A 23,233-nucleotide genomic window follows, 5' to 3' on the forward strand; every position below is an offset into this window, starting at 1 on the left:
AAGACAAACAAAAGTTCAGCTTTTACTCAGTCATTTTTCCCTATCCTCTTTTTGAGCCTTTTCCTGGTCAATACAATAGGAAAAATCATCCAAAGGGATCTAGACTGATTTATAATTGTCTTACATTTAATTTAACATTTATTGAACACTTGGTGTGTAAAAGTCATGGTGCTAAGTTCTAGATATGAAAAGAATAAATGAAAAGTGAAATAAATAAAATAAAGGAGGAAGCTATTGTCGAGAAAGGCAGATGGACACAAGGACACGCAGATTTGATGCAGTGTGTTAAGGGCTGTGACGAGGTCTGCATATGATGTTAAGGAGCAAAGACTAATGACTCTCATACTTGGCCACACACTGGAATCACTTGGGATGCTTAAAAAGAAAACATACCTGATGCCTGAATCCTACTTCCAGAATGTCTGATGTGTTGCCCCGAGATGTGTGGCCTGGCCATCAGGATTTTTAAAACCTCCCTGTGGATTCTAACGTGCAGCTCAGTTGAGAATCAAGGTTCACAGTAGGCTCCTGGAGACAAGTATATAAAGCAAGTGTCACAATTTATATCAATCCATAGCACAGATCTAGCAAGATAAACCATTCATTGAATTTATTGTTTACCAGATTAACCAAGCTACATCAACTACAGATTAAAGCTATAAGGAAGTTATCCATCCAAATGCCTTTACAGTGTACAAAGCAGTTTCACATACTGGATCTCATTTGACTTTCTTAACAACACCATGGGGAGTGAAAGAACATTGGAGGGGCTGTTTTCAGAAACATGATGGGGAAGTTGCTGTGCACGTGAGGGAGTGCTGCTACCTAGATTTCACTGTGCAAGATTGGGCTTTTGTCCAGCAGCATTGTTAGTCTTAGGATAAGTCAAGAAATTCAAGTTAAAATACTTTGGACTTGAATCAAATAAAAAGTAGAGACATCTGGAAAAGAGAGTGATGCAAGGCTATATACTTGGGTGGAGGTCAAAGGAAAGGCAAGGGGTTCAGTGGCCAAAAAGCAAGCAAAAGGGGTTGATGGGCCATGCTACCATGACTCCGCAGTAACAGAGAGCACTTGGGAAAATCAGCAGGTCATGTTGAAAACAACACATTCTGAGAAATGATGACAGATCCATTTATTTGCAACTTGGATTTAACTCATAAAAATGAATAGGGGAGGCTGCTGAAAGAAGTCATCCTACAGGAAGAACCCTCCAAAACTGCAAACTCAGACTGGACTTATCAGAGTACATGCTCTTAGTTTAAAGATAAATTAAAACATCTAGAATCCAACTGTCAGTATATGCACTTTATGTCATGTAACCTCACTGTTCATGGCTGGGAAGTATATTTTTTCTTCAACAGAGTATGGATTAGCTTTGTTTAGTATAACTTGTTTGTGTCATAAAATAATCAGGCTCCTTTAAAAAATATTAGGCTGCAGAGTCATGCTAAGTCATTCACCCAGGGACAGCCGGAATTACCTAATTAGAAGCAGATGGTGCAAGGGTGGTGCCCAGTGCTTTTTAGCCGCACACCCTTCCGAATTCATGTGGAGAAGGATGGTTCATAAAAATTGGGACAATCCTATATGTCAGGAAAACAAAATAGTTGGGACTAGAAAATAATTATTTTTTAAATAATTCTCCCTGCAGCCTATATGGAGAGAGAAAAATGAAAGCCATGACCCCTTCCTTCTTAACTGCAGTAACTTGTTTAAAATGCATTGCTTCTGTGAAATTTCTTCCCTGACTCCAGCCTGCCCTCCTGCCAATCACTCCATCTTCCCAGTCTTGCAAAGGTTGGGTTTGGTGACTCTTCTCTGCTGCTGTAATGCCCTATATTTAATACTCTCAGTGTTTAACACTTTAAATTGTGGTTGTGTTTTTGTCTCCTCAGCAATTGAACTTATCTGATATGACAATTTATAAGAAACATAATTTAGTAATTGTTGGATGAATAGTTCAGAATTTGCTTCTCCTTTGTGTTAGTCACTCGGACTCTTTGAGACCCCCAGGATGCATGAAGTCCTCTGTTCATGGAATTTTCCAGGCAAGAATACTGGAATGGGTTGTCATTTTCTCCTCCAGGAGATCTTTGTGACCCAGGAATTGAACCCAGTTCTCCTGTGTCTCTTGCATTACAGGCAGATTCTTCCACCACTGCTTTTCCTAGTAGAAAACTAAATGTAACCCTCAGGAAGGCAGAGACTGTTTGTTTACCATCTAGCCCTGTGCCTCTTCTGATCCTGCATATAATAGGCCCTTGAAAAAAATCTAATGGGTAGAAGAATGAGTGAATGAATGAATGACCTGAATGAGCTATCTGGGGATAGGGACTGGATCTTATTTCTCTCTGTTCCCAGCACTTAATGGTCTTCAATGTCCGGTACTAAGAAGGTACTGTTTTCAAGGGCAAAGCAGTTAACACAAAGGTGAGGGATTGCTCCATCTGCTTGATTATAAAACAGTTTTACTGGATAATGCAGTTTTCCTTGGAGAAATCATGACAAGGGCTTTGAAATAATAACTTGAATATATCTGAGTCTCTTTCATAGCTTCTGTTTTTTCCCCACATTCTCTGTCAATTTTGTGTTTATTCTCTATTTTAAAAAGTCTTATTGTGTTAGCATGTATGCCTAAACTATCTTTTTAAAATACACACACAGACACACACATGGGCTTCCCTGGTAGCTCAGCTGGTAAAGAATCTGCTTGCAGTGTAGGAGACCCTGGTTGAATTCCTGAGTTGGAAAGTCCCCTGGAGAAGGGAAAGGCTACCCATTCCAGTATTCTGGCCTGGAAAATTCCATGGACTATATAGTCCATGGAGTCACAAAGAGTCGGACACGACTGAGCGACTTTCTCTTTCACTCATGTATATATATAAACAGTGGAAACAGTGGCAGACTTCATTTTTTTGGGCTCCAAAATTACTGCAGATGGTGACTGTAGCCATGAAATTAAAAGACACTTACTACTTAGAAGAAAAGTTATGACCAACCTAGACAGCACATTAAAAAGCAGAGACATTACCTTGCCAACACAGGTACATCTAGTTAAGGCTATGGTTTTTCCAGGAGTCATGTATGGATGTGAGGAAAGGAAAGGAAAGTGAAGTCACTCATTCATGTCCAACTCTTTGCGACCCCATGGACCATAACCTACCAGGCTCCTCTGTCCATGTGATTTTCCAGGCAAGAGTATTGAAATGGGTTGCCATTTCCTTCTCCAGGGTATCTTCCCGACCCGGGGATTGAACCCCAGTCTCCTGCATTGCAGGCAGACGCTTTACCATCTGAGTCACCAGGGAAGCCAATGGATGTGAGAGTTGGACTATAAAGAAAGCTGAGCACCGAAGAATTGATGCTTTTAAACTGTGGTGTTGGAGAAGACTCTTGAGAGTCCCTTGGACTGCAAGGAGATCCAGCCAGTCCATCCTAAAGGAAATCAGTCCTGAATATTCATTGGAAGGACTGATGCTGAAGCTGAAACTCCAATACTTTGGCCATCTGATGCAAAGCACTGACTCATTGGAAAAGACCCTGATGTTGGGAAAGATTGAAAGGAGAAGGAGAAGGGGACAACAGAGGATGAGATGGTTGGATGTCATCACCGACTCAATGGAGATGAATTTGAGTAAACTCCAGGAGTTAGCGATGGACAGGGAGGCCTGGCGTGGTGCAGCCCATAGGGTCGCAAAGAGTAGCACACAACTGAGCGACTGAACTGAACTGACTGATACTTTATTAGCCTGTTTTACAGTTTACAAGTGATACTCTATTGTATGTGGTGTTCTGGGCCTTGTTTTTGTATCCAGTATTATTCTTCTATAATTCATCTATGTTATTACATATAGTAATAGTTCTTTCAGAGGCTTCCCAGGTTGGTCAGTGGTAGAGAATCCACCTGAGATGCAGGAGACATAGGTTCGATCCCTCTCGGGAAGATCTGAAGAAGGAAATGGCAGCCCACTTCAGTATTCTTGCATGGGAAATCTCATGGACAGAGGAGCCTGGAGGGCTATAGTCTGTGGGGTCTAAAAGTGTCAAAAATGATTGAGAGACAGAGCACACATAGTTCTTCCATTTTCACTGTTATGTGATGTTCAAATATGTGACTACACTGTAATTTTATATCTATTTTTCTTTTGGACACTAGATTGTTTTCAGTTTTCTAATATCATAAAGAGTGCTTCTATAAACACTTTTTCAGTCACCTGGTATTTAAGAGCAGGAGATACATCTAAGAGTAGAATCCTTGGGTTGTGGAGTATGCAGTGCTCAACTTTGGAAGATGATGCTGAACAAGTTACTGACTTACAATCCCCAGAGCATTTTATATGGCTACTCTCCAACACTTGGTATGATCACACTTGCTAATCTGTACACATTTATTGGATACGTGTGTGCATGTGCACTTAATTGCTCAGTTGTGTCTGACTCTTTGTGACCGCATAGACTGTAGCCCACTAGGCTCCTCCGTTCATGGGAATTCTTCAGGCAAGAATACCGGAGTGGGTTGCCAAGTCCTCCTCCAGGGGATCTTCCAACCCAGGGATCGAACCCAGGTCTCTCACATTGCAGGCAGATTCTTTACTGTCTTAGCCACCAAAGATTTCTGATTGTGATGTCAATAGTTATTTCCCTGATCCCTAATGAGGTTAAGCACCTTTACATATATTTAGCCATTTCTTATCTGTGAAACATATGTTCATATCAGTTTTTCTTTTAACTTTCTAGTTCTTTATTTTTATTATTAATTTATAGGAGTTCTCTATGGGTTTTGGATTCCAGTTCTTTGTTGAGAAAAGAGTATGTGTTGCAAATATTTTCTTTCATTTTGTGACTTTTTTTTGTTATTCTGTGATATCTTTTGATAAACATGTGTTCATTGTTTTAATGTAGTTAATTTTATTATATTACTTTTAAGATTAGTGAATTTGTATTGTATATTAAAAGGCTGTCTTAACTAAATCATAAAAATATTATCCTATATTTTCAACCAAATGCTTTGCTTTTTACATTAAATTTTTCACCTACCTAGAGTTGTTGTTTTTCATTTTTTTTCTTTGTGGATAATGATTTGTGATAGATTTATTGGAAAGCCCCACCTTTCTCTGTTGACCTGCTGTACATGTGTCGCTCATATATCAATGTTGCATAAATATTGAGGTCCCATCTTTCTATTCTTTATTGTCAGATTTGTCTCTCTTTGCCTATGTGTCCTACTTCACAGTTTTATAGAAATATTTCTAAATATCTAATGCAGAAATTTGCTTACTTTCTACTTTTGTTTCAGAACATCTTGGTTATTCTACCACATAAACCTTAGACTTAGCTTGTCAAATTTCACTTGACTTCAGTCTATATTTGGCAAGAAGTAATATTTTTATAGTTTCAAATCTTCTTATCCCCAAACTGGTGTTTCTCCAACATCTTTAAAATATGTTTTTAATAGATTTCTATCATTTTCTCCACACAGGTCTTACATATCTTGTATTAGGTCATTCTCAGGTGTCGTATGGTTTTCATTGCTGTTATGAAAACTGTCGCCTTTTCAAATTATACTTCCTAACTCTTGAGAATATGTACAAATAAAATTGATTTTTTTGTTTATTGATTTCCTTCTTAGCTCTCTTCCTAAGTTCTCAAGATTTCTAATAATTTGTTTTGGTTCTTTGAGATATTGAAAGATTACAATTACATCATTTAAAAGTCATGATAGGTTTTTTTTCTTGTTAATCAGTATGCATTTCTTTGAATTTTGTTTTTTTATCATGTGCTGGTAGGACTTCCAGGAAAATGTTGAATAAAAGCTGTGATGTAGGAAAAAGGAAATTTTCCCAATGCTTTCTCACACTGAATCATCTCTTGTTTTGGGGAGACACATTTTCTAAGATGAAGGAGTCATTTTCCATTCTTGTTTGGTAAGAGGCATTATAACGAATATGGGTTTTTATGAATAACTTTTATAAGTTTTCTTCGTGAAGTAATATGTTAATTGTTCAGTCATATCTGACTCTTTGCAACCCTGTTGATTGTAGCCTGCCAGATTCCCCTGTCCATGGAATTCTCGAGGCAAGACTACTGGAATGGGTAGCCATTCGCTTCTCCAGGGGATCTTTCAGACCCAGGGATCGAACCTGGGTCTCCTGCATTGCAAGCAAATATTTTACCATATGAGGCACCAGGCAAGCTCAAAGAAGATATGATATGATATATCTTCTACGTAGAAGATATATCTTCATAGAAGATATAATATATTGTATTTCAATTTTTTATTTGATGAATGGCGTGCATTGATTTCTGATACAAACTATTTTGCAAGTTTGCAATAAGGCTCAGCTTGGTTACAGGTGATTGTGTATGCTGCTGAATTCAGTTTGGTAGTTTGGTAGTTTTGTTGTTGTTGTTTTTTCCAGAAGTTTAAATCTCTTTGTGAGTGAGAAAAAAATCATAGCTGTCTTGTCTATTGTGTTTGCTGTGTTTTGGGTACCAGGGAAATTCTGGACTCATAGAATGAATTGGAAAATAGTTCCTATTTTCCTATATTCTAAAGGAACTGTGATACAGTACAGGGACCTGCTTCTTAGAAGTCTGTTAAATCATCTGAATTTGGTACTTTTCTTTGCAGGAGGAATTTCAGCTCGATTCAGTTACTTTAATATGTGCTGAACTTTATCGACTCTAGATTCATTTCTTGAATCCATTTGGTAAGGTATTAATTTTTAGGAATTAATTTCTTTTATCTAAAATTTTGAATTTATCAGCTTTTCAGTGTTGATTTTGTCTTCTTGTTTTTAAAATCCCTATTATTTTGTATATATCCATGTTTTCACTTCTAAAAATTGTGTGAGAGTTTTCTTTCCTTAGTATCAGAAGTCTACTTTATTATTTCAAGTAACGATATTTTAGTTTATCCTATTGTTTTTTTCTTAATTGGACAGTTACGTCACTACTTTTCGACTTTATTTCTGAAATAAGCATTTTAAGGCTATAACTTTCCCTCAAAATGCCCATTTTATTGCATCTCATGTTTTGATATTTACATTTTTTTTCATTTCTAAATATTTCTTAATTTCTTCATGAATTCTGTTTTGAATGAATTATTTTTAAATGCACGTCAAAAATTACAGATACCTGGGATTTTTAAAATATCTTTTATTTCCTGAGTTTTAATTTAATAGAATTGGAATTGAGGTCACAGAATGCATTTCATTTGATATTAATGCCTTGAAACATTTTGAATCTTGTTTTACAGGCCATTGGTGTGCCCCATATTCCATTCTATTCCTATTTGAAGGAGTTATAAGATGGGAGACAGGCCCACCTTCCACTCTAGAAACACAAGGGGTCTGTATTAACTTTTTAGTCTGTAGATATGGATACATGTTTTTGGCTTAACTAGTAAGATTCTCTTGCCTGTGGCTTTGAATAAGACAGGAGTAGGATCAGTTAGAGACTTTTCCTAGCCAACATGAGTTGTTAAGAGGTCTTTGGTGTGGCATTAAGAATCTAGTAGCAATAGAATCTGGGGAAGGCAATGGCAACCCAGTCCAGTACTCTTGCCTGGAAATCCCATGAACGGAGGAGCATGGTAGACCGAAGTCCATGGGGTTGCTAAGAGTCAGACACGAGTGAGCGACTTCACTCTCACTCTTCACTTTCCTGCATTGGAGAAGGAAATGGCAACCCACTCCAGCATTCTTGCCTGGAGAATCCCAGGGACAGGGGAGCCTGGTGGGCTGCCGTCTATGGGGTTGCAGAGAGTCTGACATGACTGAAGCGACTTAGCAGCAGCAGCAGCAATAGAATCAGTTTCTGTGTCCTAAACAGACTATGATGTATAAACATCTTCCCTTGGTTTTCTGCCAGAGCCTTGCTTTCTACTCTTTCAGTTGGTTTTCTAAGTTATTGGTATCTTGCTGAATAAATTTCTTTTCTGTTTAATTTAGCCAAAGTCAGTTTCTACTTACTTAAAACTGAAAACCCTGACAAATGTAAAAAGGTAATACTTCTGAGGGAATGACAGTATATTAATTTCTATTTTTAGTTTACTTAATCTTAGAACTCTTTCTTCAGTAGGCATTATTTATTTTCCTCATTTAACAGATAAAGAAGCTGGGGCTTCAGGAGTTTAAATGTTATGCCCTAAAGCCACAGAGCTTGTTAATGGTGGAACCAGGATGCAAGCCAGCTTCTTGATCAGCTCCTCTTAACCATTATATATAATCAGCTGATAATTTTTAAGCCTTTTCACCCTGACTGTAATAGCCTATAAGCTGAAAGAATCAATACAGATTGCCAAAGAATAGGTAAAGGTACTGGGAGGTCAGAGACTAGATTCTGCAAATATTCATGCATTCTAAAATTTTAATTGGGGAAAAGTACTTCTCCTAGGCTTTTAAGAAATACATGGTATTTCTTTAAAAAAAAAAAAAAACACCACTTTTTAAAAACTGGTTTTCTCCTAGCCACCTAGCCTACCCCCGCCCCAGCTCTGCAGATTTGCCACACGTGCCTTGGCAACATAAACAAGCATCACACACAGGCACCAATGACAACATCCTTCATCATCTCCCTGGCCTAACAGAGGGGTCCTTTTAGGTCATGGACCACTTTCCTTCCTGTAGGTTTACTGAGACTTTGTGTGTTCATGCTCATTAAGTAACTTCTAGCAATCTTGGCTAAATAACTTGGCAAAAGACTGAACTCATAGTCAGTCAGTATTGCTTCATAACACACACATGCAGACCTCATGATATATGTGACAGTTGACTCACTTAAATCACCCAATTAATTTTTTGTAGTCTTGTGTAAATATAATAAAGTAGCTATAGAAATGAAAGATGTTTTCAAGTTTAATCTGACTCCCCTGAACTCATGGAGTCAGAGTTAACTTATATTTCAGTTTAGGTGATTTTACAGAAAGTTATTTTAAAGACAAAATATTCTTAGAAGATTGAAGTTGTTTCTGCCTCCATTTTTCTTAATTGCTTTCATGAAAAGCCTACTGATTTTATAATCTATTAATTTGCAGTGGAAAAAAAAAAACTGTACTCTTGTTGATGTAAAAAGTTTACCAATAATGCGTATATATATATAATAGATGTATATTAACCTCATCTTTAATATGTTAGTTGCCGAATTACACATTACTGGCATTTGTAGTTATTTCTTGGCTTTTCCCACAGTAGAATACTTCAGTGCTTTAAGTGATCCATTCAAATTTAAGTGAAGTAAAGCAGTGAGGATATTTTGACAAGAAGCAGTTTAGGTAAGTGTTAATTATTCGTATTCTTCTGTCTTGCTATCAATAGAGACACTGACCAAGCTATAGCAATTTAAGCTCTATCAGAAGAGCAACAAGGGTCCCACAAGTGGTAGCCAGGTGCCAAAATCAAATTAAACTCTTATGTTTCAACAGGGATTCATTTTTTGAGAGTACAATGACAATAGAAAGTCAAGGGAGAAGTGCTAATTTCAGCTGCCCTGTACCAGTTGAAATATCTTGGTAAAAATACTCGTGTTTGCCACATGACATAAAGAGCCATGAAAATTTGGCAAATGAAGTATAAATCTGTATAAACAAAGTGAGAAATATCACAGGAGTGATCTAGGGAAATGCATTTTGAGATGAAAACCAAGAATTCCTCATTCTGACTGTTATTCCCTCAGACAGAAGAGATTGCTCCCTGGATTTGTCTATAGATAAGCTATAGATAAGTATATAAAAGAGGGAGCTGCAAGAATTTATTTATTTTTCCTTAAAAATGGCCTCTGAAGGCAATCTGATTTCTTGTTCATTGTTGCACTCTGGCTTAGACTCTGTGTTTTGAAGACAAATTAAATAATAGATTGGTTGTTCTCTGGCTCATGCCAGCAACCAAATTTGATCGAGTGAGGGAAGAGTAGCAAAGATTGCTGATGTATTTATATGCAACTAACGGAATAAAAAAGGAAAGGTGAAGTTATCCACTGATTTTTTTTTTATCAAGTTCCAGCTTGATATGTTGACCTGATACATTACATGATACATTCATAACTAAAGTCTCTGCTCTAGCAAGGGATGGACCTACCTCTCCAAGTTCCATGTTTTTCCATCATATGCCACTGATAATCCACCTGAGTTGGGGAATGTTGATTATCAAAAGATGCCTCTTCTTTCAGATTTAAAAATTTTTTTCTCGTTCAAAAACCAACCTTTGGGACTTCCCTGTTGGTCCGGTGGTTAAGACTTCATCTTCCAACACAGGGTATGCGGTTTCGATCTCCGGTTGGGGAGCTAAGATTCTACCTGCCTTGTTGCCAAAAAACAAAACACAGAGCAGAAGCAATACTGTAAGAAATTCAATAAAGACTTTAAAAAATGGTCCATATCAAAAAATATCTGAAAAAACCTACCATTTATTTAAAAGTACTATTTTCTATTTAATGCTAAATAAAATGATGAGCTCTTAGCTAATCAGGGATTTAAACAATACTTTATTTCTACATTTTCTCCCTCCATCTGCTGCTATTATTATTTAAGTTTTAATGTTTTGACAGAAAGCTAATATTTCAATAGCATTTCCCCTAATACTTAATAATAACTCAGAGCTGAGAGATGTATTAAGGCATGGGAATGCCTATTTTCCTCAACCATCATCACTTTACATAAAAACTTAAGAATATTTAACACTTAGTATCATTTTAATCCTTATTCCGACTCACAGATGGCATGGAACAGTTTCTCTGAGTATTCACAGCAGTAACACTTGCTTTCTGTAGATTCTCCTTCCTGGGGTTACACTGAGATCATTGTCCTAGAATATTCTCTTCTGTATTCTGAGAAGTTACTAGCAATGGCTTAGATAATAAGACTTTTTTGAGGTTATTTGTGTTTCTCACATGTATGAGATGAAGATGAAAAGTTCTTTGAAGAAATTATTGCAAAAAAGACCACTTTTTCTCCATTATTTTTTAACTAAGGATTTCTAATCAGTTAAATTCATAAACCCGTCCTTTTGGATCAGATAATGAACATATGTGTGTGTGTGTGTATTTTATATATAAATATATTGAATATAAAATGAAATAAACATATTGAAATATACATTAAAATTTTAATATAAATATGTATGTGTATATCTAGTAAATAGTCTTAATAAATTTTGTTCACATGCTTCTTTTTGTTTTTCAAAAGTGTATATTATAGTACTCCTTTATTAACTCTCAGATTAAACCTTTTTATGTGTTAAGCAATTTTCTGGGCCCTGGAGATTAAAGCCCCAGAAAAAGAAAAAGGATCCAAAAACCCAAATCTGTCATTCTGGATTGTATATTCTATGGGAAGAGGGCCAACAATAATCAAATAACCAAGTATATGGATACTGTGTCAGATGCTAACAAGTGCTGTGAAAGGAAAAAACAGAATTGGGGAATGGGTGTGTGTGTTGATTTCTACTTTATGTTGGACTGCCATGGAAAGGAACTTCTGATCAGAGGACTAAGGAAAGTTAGGGAGTGGATGGCCCATTCAGTCCAAAGTAATGGGACTGAAGGAGTGAAGTCTCTGAGATAGGATTTACATAGCATGTTGAGGAAACATAAGCAGGCTAATACAGCTACAGTGACATGAGCTAGGATAGTAGTAAGAGGGGCTAGATTTTCAGGCCTTTTCAAATTCATAGGGAGGGCTAGGTTCTATGTTTGATGTGATAGGAAACCAGAGAGAGAGACATGATCTGATTTAAATTTTAAGACAGGCATGCTGGCTGGCTGCAGTGGAGAGTAAAGTAGTGAAATTGTTAATTCATTTTGAGAGACTACGTGCTGTGTGCTAAGTCACTTCAGTTGTGTTCCACTCTTTGCGACGCTAAGGACCGTATCCCACCAGGCTCCTCTGTCCATGGGATTCTCCAGGCAAGAATACTGAAGTGGGTTGCCATGCTGTCCTCCAGGGGATCTTCCTGGCCCTGGGACTGAACCTTTGTTTCTTACATCTCCTGCATTGGCAGGTGGGTTCTTTATGACTAGGGCAACCTGCGAAGCCCCTTGAGAGACTATGGGCCATAAAAATGCTCTTTGTGAGTGAAGTAAGTCAGAAAGAGACAAAACAAATATCATATATAAATGAATATATACGGAATCTGGAAAAATAGTACTGGTGAACCTATTTGTAGGGAAGGGATGAAGACACAGACATAGAGAACAGAGTTGTGGACACAGCAGGGGAAGGAGAGGGTTGGATGAATTGAGAAAGTGACACTGACATATATACACTAAGTAAATAAGTGTTAGTCACTTAGTCAAGTCCAACTCTTTTGCGATTCCATTAACTGTAGCCCACCAGGCTCCTTTGTCCAGGGGATTCTCCAGGCAAGAATATTGGAGTGGGTAGCCATTCCTTTCTCCAGGGGAATCCTCGCCAGCCAGGGATTGAAACTGGGTCTTCTACATTGCAGACAGATTCTTTACTGTCTGAACCGCCAGGGGAGCCCGTATATACACTGCTGCTGCTGCTAAGTCGCTTCAGTCATGTCCGACTCGGTGCGACCCCATAGACAGCAGCCCACCAGGCTCCCCCATCCCTGGGATTCTCCAAGCAAGAACACTGGAGTGGGTTGCCATTTCCTTCTCCAATGCATGAAAGTGAAAAGTAAAAGTGAAGTTGCTACCATGTGTAAAATAGCTAGGGGAAATCTGCTGTATAACACAGGGAGCTAAGTTCTGTGCTCTGTGATGACCTAAAGGAGTGGGATGAGGGGGGAGTGGGAGGCTCTCAAGAGCGAGGGGATATATGCATAATTATGGCTGATTTACACTGTTATGCAGCATAGACTAACACAACACTGTAAAGCATTTATCCTCCAATTAAAAAAAATACTATTTGTGGTCTGCACCTCTTTAGTGCATACAAAAGTAAAGAGAAGTCGCTCAGTCGTGTCCGACTCTTTGCGACCCCATGGACTGTAGCCCACCAGGCTCCTCGGTTCATGGGATTTTCCAGGCATGAATACTGAGTGGGTTGCCATTTCCTTCGTCAAGGGATCTTCCCGACCCAGAGATCGAACCCGGGTCTCCCGCATTGTAGGCAGATGCTTTACCGTCCAAGCTACCAGGGAAGCCATATGAAGAGTTAAAGTTAAAAAGTTAAGTCACTCAGTCGTGTCCGACTCTTTGCGACCCCATGGACTGTAGCCCACCAGGCTCCTCCATCCATGGGATTCTCCAGGCAAGAATACTGGAGTGAGTTGCCATTTCCTTCTCCAGAGGATGTTCCTGACCCAGGGATCGAACCCAGATCTCCCGCATTAGAGGTAGACGCTTTAACCTCTGAGCCAGCAGGGAAGCCTAAAGAAGCAACACCGAAAGTTTTGGACATAATATTGAAGTGTTTTCTTTTTTTCCTTATTTAGATACCTCTTGCAGATTTTTCACTATGTATGTGAAAAATCATTTTGAACTATCAGTTATTGGTTCAAAAGTGAGGCATGAATGTGGACTTAGTCACTTGGACAGCAAGAAGATCAAACCAGTCAATCCTAAAGGAAGTCAACCGTGAATATTCTTTAGAAGGACTAGTGCGAAAGCTAAAGTTCCAAACTTCGGCCGCCTGCTGGAAAGAGTCAACTCTTTGGAAAAGACGCTGATGCTGGGAAAGACTGAAGGAAAGAGGAGAAGGGGCGACAGAGGATGAGATGGTTGGATCGCATCACCGACTCAATGGACGTGAGTTTGAGCAAACTCATGGAGATAGTGAAGGACAGGGAGGCCTGGCATGCTGTAGTTCATGGGGTCACAGAGTCAGACATGACTTAGTGACTGAACAACCACAGCAAGAAGACTGAGCAAAATCTTTATTATCTCTGTATATTTTGCTACTGTAGCAAGTTATAAGCTCTAGAAAATGCACTTGAAAATATAAAATCAGAGAGTGAAATAGTTTTCCAAGCCATTCTTCCCATTTAACACTCAAAATTTCTACTAAGCACAAATGGAATTTATTTTTGCATGAATTTGTTTTTGTGATCACTCTTCACCTGTAAACATGGAGCAGCACTAGATATAGTATCATGTAAACTAATTAAGAAAATACATAGCCAAACACAACGAAAAGGAAACCCCTAACTCTAAATATGAGAAATTAATATAACTCAAATCCAAAATGAACCTTGGAGTGATGCCCAAAGGACTATCAGGTACAGCCTTGAGTCTCTTTAGGATAGGTCATTAGAAGAGAAATCCCCATAGAGAGACACAGGCAAGTACAAAGATGTGTTGCTGAATTGCCAGGTCCTAGACAGAATTATAGGTAATATCATGAGAGAAAAATCGAGGACCCAAGTCTCCATCAAAAGCTACCGTGTGGTCAAAACTTATAGTAACTACATGAAGCAGAAATAACAAGTTTTGAAATTAAATAGAAATTAAATTAAATTTGTTAGTGACCAAAAGAATCCTCTGGGACTGATGCTTAAGGAAACAAGAAAGAAAGAAAAAAAATTATTCTAAGGATAATTCTGTACCCCGGGAGGCATGGGGCACACAAAAGAAAAAATAAATTACTCACTGAGGATAATCTATTTATGTGTACCTTGTTTGTATATATTATATATATACCTATATATCTGTATTTATATTATATATACATATTTGTATTATATATTATCTATGTAAGTTATTTTTCACAAAGACACACTCTTTGCTGTGAGTTAACAGAGGCAAGAAGCAATCTCCCACTGAAGATGATATTTAAAATATGTTTATATATATGTACATTTTGGGGTAAAAAGAATTTTAAGGGAGAGTTAACCAAGACAAACATAACTATAACGTACAAAGAATTGATGCTTTTGAACTGTGGTGTTAGAGAAGACTCTTGAGAGTCCCTTGGACTGCAAGGAGATCCAACCAGTCCATCATAAAGGAGATCAGTCCTGGGTTCATTGGAAGGACTGATATTGAAGCTGAAACTCCAATACTTTGGCCACCTGATACGAAGAGCTGACTCATATGAAAAGACCCTGATGCTGAGAAAGATTGAGGGCATGAGGAGAAGAGGATGACAGAGGATGAGATGGTTGGATGGCATCACCTACGCAATGGACATGGGTGTGGGTGGACTCTGGGAGTTGGTGATGGACAGGGAGGCCTGGTATGCTGCGGTTCATGGGGTTGCAAAGAGTCGGACACGACTGAGCAACTGAACTGAACTGAACTAAGAAACAGTGATAATAATTAATAAGTATGTTTATAGTTCTTCAGCTAAATATAAAATTATTTAATAGTTGAAGAAGAAATAGTAATCTAATGTAATGATAAGTTATAAATATTAATAAAGTATTCTGAGAAAGAACAAAATGAACTACTAGAAATAGAAGTATAGCCATTGCAAAAACAAAACCCTCCATAGATGTGTAAAGTTGAATATAAATGAAGAAAGAATTAATAGAATTGATGAAGGACAATATTCAAGAAATATAGACAAAGAATTTAGAATTGAAGGAAGACTTGACTTTTGAGATTGCAGAAGCAAATTATTTACTGAGTAGGACAAGTGAAACAAATCTACATAAAGCCATCAGATCAGATCAGATCAGTCGCTCAGTCGTGTCCGACTCTTTGTCACCCCATGAATAGCAGCACGCCCGGCCTCCCTGTCCATCACCAACTCCCGGAGTTCACTTAAACTCACGTCCATTGAGTCGGTGATGCCATCCACCCATCTTATCCTCTGTCGTCCCCTTCTCCTCCTGCCCCCAATCCCTCCCAGTATCAGAGTCTTTTCCAATGAGTCAACTCTTCCCATGAGGTGGCCAAAGTACTGGAGTTTCAGCTTTAGCATCATTCCTTCCAAAGAACATCCAGGGCTGATCTCCTTCAGAATGGACTGGTTGGATCTCCTTGCAGTCCAAGGGACTCTCAAGAGTCTTCTCCAACAACACAGTTCAAAAGCGTCAAATCTTCGGCGCTCAGCCTTCTTCACAGTCCAACTCTCACATCCATACATGACCACTGGAAAAACCATAGCCTTGACTAGACGGACCATTGTTGGCAAAGTAATGTCTCTGCTTTTTAATATGCTATCTACAGCTCTACATCAAATTAAACAATTATTTAAGAATGAAAGGTGAAAAAAGGCCTAAAAAATTCTCAAAGAATGAGAAGGCTTGCATTCATAAACTTCATTGAAATATCTTACGTATTTGGATCAGCAAAATTAAACCCAAAGAGAAAGGATGTAATACAAAAGCAGTGGCTGCGTTTGAAATTTGTAAACAAGTCAGTGAATATAAATATGCTTGACAGTAAAACACTTAGAATTATAGTGTTTATTTGAGAGGATTTAAAAAACAGGTTAGAAAAGCAATAGAGAAAATCTATCACCTTTTAGTGATAAAAAAAAAAAAAAGAACAAAACTGGTCAAAAAACAAAGGACCAGAAATGAATTTCCTCAACCTAATAAAGGTATCAACCATAAAACCCACAACTGACATTACTGTTAGTGTTGAGACTTTGAAAACTTTCTCCAGAGATTAGGAATAAGACAGGGATGTCCACTCTCACCACTTTTATTCTGCACTGTATTGAAGTTTCTACCCATGGAAATCAGGAAAGAAAAGGACATATGGGGCATCCAGATGGGAAAGGAAGAAGAAAAAAATGTTTGTATTTGCAGATGACATTTTCTTGTATATAAAAAACACCTCCAAGTCTAGAAAATATACTTTTAGCACTAATAAAGAAGTTCAGTGAGGCTGTCTGATACAAACGTGGGTGTGTCTGCATGCTTAGTTGTGTCCAACTCTTTGTGACCCCATGGACTGTTGCCCACTGGGCTTCTCTGCCTATGGGATTTCCCAGGCAAGAATACTGGAGTGGGTTGTCATTTCCTCCTCCAAGGGATCTTCCTGACCCAGGAATTGAACCCACATCTCTTGCATTGGCAAGAGAGTTCTTTACCACTTGAGCTACCTGGGAAGCCCATCAGATACAAGATCAGAATGCAAAAATCAATTATATTTCTATACAGTAGCAATGAAGAAACCAAAAATGAAATTAATAAAAAAAAGTCTCATTTGCAATAGAATCAAAAACCATGAAATAGGAATGAAATTAACAAAAGAACTATAAAACACATTTGCAAAACCATTCAACATTGCTAAAGTAGGAAACAAGTAAATGGTAAGGCATCCCATGTTGTCATCTCATCCCCAAAGGACATGTAACTAGAATTTACAGAGTTCTTACAACTCAATTATAGAAAGAAAAATAGCCCAATTAAAAATGGGCAAAGGATCTGAAGAGAGATTTCTTTGAAGAAGATATACAAGTGATTAATACATGAAAAGATGCTCAAAATCATAGTTATTTGGGAAATGCAAATCAAACTCAAAAATGAAAGGCTACTTCACACCCATATGAAGGTTGCAATCAAAAAGACAGTTAATTTAAGTGTTAGAGAGGATGTGGTAAGAATGAAAACTGTTGGCAGGAATGTAAAATGGCTTTTCTACTTTGAAAATTGTCTCAGTTCCTTATAAAGCTAACCATACAGGTATATGTGACCAAGTAATTCCACTCCTATCTAGATTTATACCTAAAAGAAATGAAAATCTCTGTCAGTGCAAAAATATGTACACAAGCATTCATAATAGCATTTTTTCATGCTAACCAAAAGAGAAATGACCTAAGTGTCCATCAACTGGTGAATGATAAAGAAAATAGGGTATATCCATACAATGGAATATTATTCAGCAAAATAAGATAAATGAAATTCTAATACATGCTACAACCTGAAAAAATCTTGAAAAGTCATGTTAAAGTGAAAGATGCAAATGATAACATATTGTAGGATTTCATTTATATGAAATGTACAGAGTAGGCAAATCTATAGAAATAGAAATTAGATTAGTGGTTTCCTAGGGCTGAGGGTCCCATCGCTTCATGGCAAATAGATGGGGAAACAATGGAAACAGTGACAGACTTTATTTTCCTGGGCTTCAAAATCATTGCAGATGGTGGCTGCAGCCATGAAATTAAAAGAAAAAGCTTGATCCTTGGATGAAAAGCTATGACCAAACTAGACAGCATATTAAAAAAGCAGAGACATTACTTTGCCTACAAAGGTCCTTCTAGTCAAAGCTATGGTTTTTCCAGTAGTCATGTATGAATGTGAGAGTTGGATTATAAAGAAAGCTGAGTGGCGAAGAATTGATACTTTTAAACTGTGGTGTTGGAGAAGAGTCTTGAGAGTCCCTTAGACAGCAAGGAGATCAAACCAGTCAATCCTAAAGGAAATCAATCCTGAATATTCATTAGAAAGACTGATGCTGAAGCTGAAACTCCAGTACTTTGGCCACCTGATGTGAAGAGCTGACTCATTAGAAAAGACCCTCATGCTGGGAAAGATTGAAGGCAGGAGGAGAAGGGGATGACAGAGGATAAGATGGTTGGATGGCATCATTGACTCAATGGACATGAGTTTGTGCAAGCCCCGGGGGTTGTTGATGGACAGGGAAGCCTGGTGTGCTGTAGTCCACGGGGTCTCAAAGAGTCGGACACGACTGAACGACTGAACTGAACTGAGGGCTGAGGGTGGGGGCATGTGGATTCTGTCTAAGGAATAGAGAATATCTTTGGAAGATATTCCAAATGTATTCTAGAATGTATTGTGGTGATGGTTGCAGATCTCTGTAAGTATATAAATATATTATAAGCACTTTGAATTGTATCTGTTACATGGGCAATTGTATGATGTGTGAATCATATCAATAAATCTGTAAAAAAATTAGTGATGAAATTATAGATGTGAACATGGAATATTTAGGGGATAGATTTTATAAAAGGAATTTTGTTCCCTATAGGAACAGGAGAATTAATACTGATTAATTTTAGACTGTTAATTTAAGCATGTAAGTTAAACTTTTGAGAGCAAAAACTAAAGGATAGAAACAGAATATTAAACCAGTAACAAGAAAGAAAAAAGTAACTAGAACTGAATTAATAGAAGGAAGAAGAGGGGGAAAAAGTAAAGAAAAACATCATAAATCCAAATATATGAGTAATTCACAAAAATGTGTAAATCATCTTGTCTTCTAAAAAATAGAAATTCTGATATTAAATAAGTAACAAAAAATATTTTCTAGGAAACTTTTCAAAGCATAATGGCCCAAAAAAGCTAAAGGTGAAAGCATGGGAAAAAGTCTGTTAGTTAAATGCTAATAAAAGAAAGCTTGTATAGTGATATTATTATCAAACAAGATTGATAGTTTTTAAGACTTATAGCTTTCTTAAAAATGCTTTCATATGTGATAAAAGCAATGTTTCACTAAGAAAATAGAATAATTTAAAATGTCCACAACCTAGAAAATAGGCTCAAAATATAAATAAATAATAGTAAAGGCAATTAAATGGAGTGATATAGAAGATTTTAACTGTCTCAAAAACTGATAGATCAGGCAAATAAAAATTAGCAAAGTTGTAAGAGATTTGAACAATATACTTAACAAGTCCAATCTAATGTACATGTTTAGAACCATGTATAATGTGGCAATACACAGTTTTTAAAAGAATTCCCATGCTTTTACTTTTAAAATTTGTATTGGATTATAGTTTATTTCATACTGTTCATGGGGTATGAACTGGAAGAAACACAAGCTGGAATCAAGATTGCCAGGAGAAATATCAATAACCTCAGATATGCAGATGACACCACCCTTATGGCAGAAAGTGAAGAGGAACTCAAAAGCCTCTTGATGAAAGTGAAAGTAGAGAGTGAAAAAGTTGGCTTAAAGCTCAACATTCAGAAAATGAAGATCATGGCATCCAGTCCCATCACTTCATGGGAAATAGATGGGGAAACAGTGGAAACAGTTTCAGACTTTATTTTTCTGGGCTCCAAAATCACTACAGATGGTGACTGCAGCCATGAAATTAAAAGACGCTTACTCCTTGGAAGGAAAGTTATGACCAACCTAGATAGCATATTCAAAAGCAGAGACATTGCTTTGCCAACAAAGGTTCGTCTAGTCAAGGCTATGGTTTTTCCTGTGGTCATGTATGGATGTGAGAGTTGGACTGTGGAGAAGGCTGAGCGCCAAAGAATTGATGCTTTTGAACTGTGGTGTTGGAGAAGACTCTTGAGAGTCCCTTGGACTGCAGGGAGATCCAGCCAGTTCATTCTGAAGGAGATCAGCCCTGGATGTTCTTTGGAAGGAATGATGCTAAAGCTGAAACTCCAGTACTTTGGCCACCTCATGCGAAGAGTTGACTCTGGAAAAGACTCTGATGCTGGGAGGGATTGGGGGCAGGAGGAGAAGGGGACAGCAGAGGATGAGATGGCTGGATGGCATCACTGACTCGATGGACGTGAGTCTGAGTGAACTCCGGGAGTTGGTGATGGACAGGGAGGCCTGGTGTGCTGCGATTCATGGGGTCGCAAAGAGTCGGACACGACTGAGTGACTGATCTGATCTGATAATTTATTTATAATGATGTGTTAGTTTCAGGTGTATAACAAAGTAATTCAGTTGTACATATACATATATTTTTTCTCTTTCAGATGCTTTTCTCATATAGATTATCTCAGAATATTGAGTAAAGGTCCTTGTGCTATACAGTAGGCCCTTGTTTTTTATCTATATTATATATAGTACTATGTGTATGTTAATCCCAAACTCCTGATTTGTTTTTAAAATGTATAGAACCTAAACCTCTATTGGAACACAAGGGAAGTCTCCAAAATACCAGTTTTTGTCTAGGTAGATGATGTTCACTGATCACACTAAAGTAGAAATCAATAAAAATATATAGCTTTATTTCCTTCCCCATGTTTAAACATTAGAAGACATGAGTCTAAATAATTTATGGGTGAAATAAATCATAATGGCAATCACTCAGTATTTAATACTGAATGTCAATGTAAACACTACATACCAAACTTGTGAAAATACTGCTAATGCAATGTATTGATTTATATTCTTAGGTATTAATATTAGAAAGAAAAGTATACTGAGAAGAGGCTGATTAATTTTACGTATCAGTTCAGTTTGGTCTCTCAGTCATGTCTGTCTCTTTGTGGCCCCATGGACTGCAGCATACCAGGCCTCCCTGTCCATCACCAACCCCTGGACCTTGCTCAAAATCATGTCCATTGAGTCAGTGATGCCATCCAACCATCTCATCCTCTGTTGTCTGCTTCTTCTCCTGCCCTCAGTCTTTCCCAGCATCAGGATCTTTGTCAGGGAGTCAATTCTTCACATCAGGGGGCCAAAGTATTGGAGTTTTAGCTTCAGCATGAGTCCTTCCAGTCAGTATTCAGGATTGATTTCTAAACAACAAAAATGTAAACAGTAAATTCTTATGAAATAGAAGGAAGGTGAAATAACTTCATTTGATTAGATAACTGACATCGATAGATCCTCACATAATCTAAGAAATGATCTTAGCACAGGACATGCAAATAGACCATGAGTATTCTCCACATCTACATTTGTTTATTACATACAGGGAAAAATGAGATCACACTGTCTTGCTGATACTCACATGGCCAAAAAAGAGGAATCAAAAGACCAGATTATTACCCCAAATCAAGAAGGTAATGCCAGAAATAGATTAACCACTATCAATACCATTGAATTACCCCAGTCTCTAAATTAAACTGGTCTTAATATTGCTAAATTGATATTTAAAGTTCAGATTCTTTAATGCCTTATAATGAACAATATTTGAAACAGTATAAATAATTACTGAGAAAAACCAAACATCGTATTGTGGGGCACAAAACACAACATATCCTATAATGAACTTTAGCATTATAAAAATCTATGACAACTTTTACATAGAATATATAAAATAGTTTGAATAATTATAATATTAACTTTGGTAATTGTAAAGAAATAATGGCTTGGTGAAATTATTGTATCTCTTTTACTTATTGTTCATCTACTTTTCAGTTTATCATACAAAACATGCTGATCAGTCATAAAACTGCCTTTAGCATCAGTACCAGTTCAGTTGCTCAGTAGTGTCCAACTCTTTGAGACCCTATGGACTGCAGCACGCCAGGCTTCCCTGTCCATCACCAACTCCTGGAGCTTGCTCAAACTCATGTGATACCATCCAACCATCTCATGCTCTGTCATCCCCTTCTCCTCCTGCCTTCAATCTTTCCCAGCATCGTGGTCTTCTCCAGTTAGTCAGCTCTTCGCATCGGGTGGCCAAAGTATTGTATTTTGAACTTCAGCATCAATCCTCCAACTAATATTCAGGACTGATTTCCTTAATGATTGACCAGTTGGATCTCCTTGCAATCCAAGGGACTCTCAAGAGTCTTCTCCAACACTACAGTTCAAAAGCATCAATTCTTTGGTGCTTAATATAGTGTAATGCCTTAAATACAAAACTGCCTTTCAGTTCAGTTCAGTTCAGTCGCTCAGTCGTGTCCAACTCTTTACGACCCCATGGACTGCAGCACTCCCTTAATATAGTGTAATGTAGACTTTTTTTTTTCCTCATTGAGCTGTGCTTTTTCATAAGCACAGTTTGTGATATGTGAATGAGAATTTACTATGCTATAAATAGTTTAGTTCTGCAAATGAAGAATTATTTTACCTGTAAGATAGCTGGTATGTTTTTTCATTATTTGTCTATTTTCTTATGTAACATTGTACTACACTTCATGGGATTTATGTTCAGTAGACTTTTTTTTTTTAATTGGGGAAACTTGCTTTACAGTGTTGTGTAGGTCTTTGCCATACAACACGTGGAACCAATCATAATTATATATATGTCCCTTCCCTCTGGAACCTCCCTCCCACCTCCCCCATCCCACCCCAGTTAGGTCTCACAGAGCACCTGGCTGAGCTCCCTGTGCTATGCAGCAGCTTCCCACTAGCTATCTATTTCTTGCTTCCCTGATAGCTCAGTTGGTAAAGAATCCACCTGCGATTCAGGAGATCCTAGTTTGATTCCTGGGTCGGGAAGATCTGCTGGAAAAGGGATAGGCTACCCACTCCAGTATTCTTGGACTTCCCTTGTGACTCAGCTGATAAAGACTCTGCCCGCAATGTGGGGGACCTGGGTTTGATCCCTGGGTTGGGAAGATCCCTTGAAGAAGGGAAAGGCTACCCACTCCAGAATTCTGGCCTGGAGAATTCCATGGACTATATAATCCAAGGGGTTCCAAACAACACGACTGAGTGACTTTGACTTTCACTTTCAGTGTATGTGTGGGCTTTTCCCAGG

This window comes from Bos grunniens, chromosome 16 (genome assembly GCF_055505025.1).
Source record: "Bos grunniens cultivar Pamir isolate PY7600 chromosome 16, Bosgru_T2T1.0, whole genome shotgun sequence".
Taxonomy (NCBI): Eukaryota; Metazoa; Chordata; class Mammalia; order Artiodactyla; family Bovidae; genus Bos; species Bos grunniens.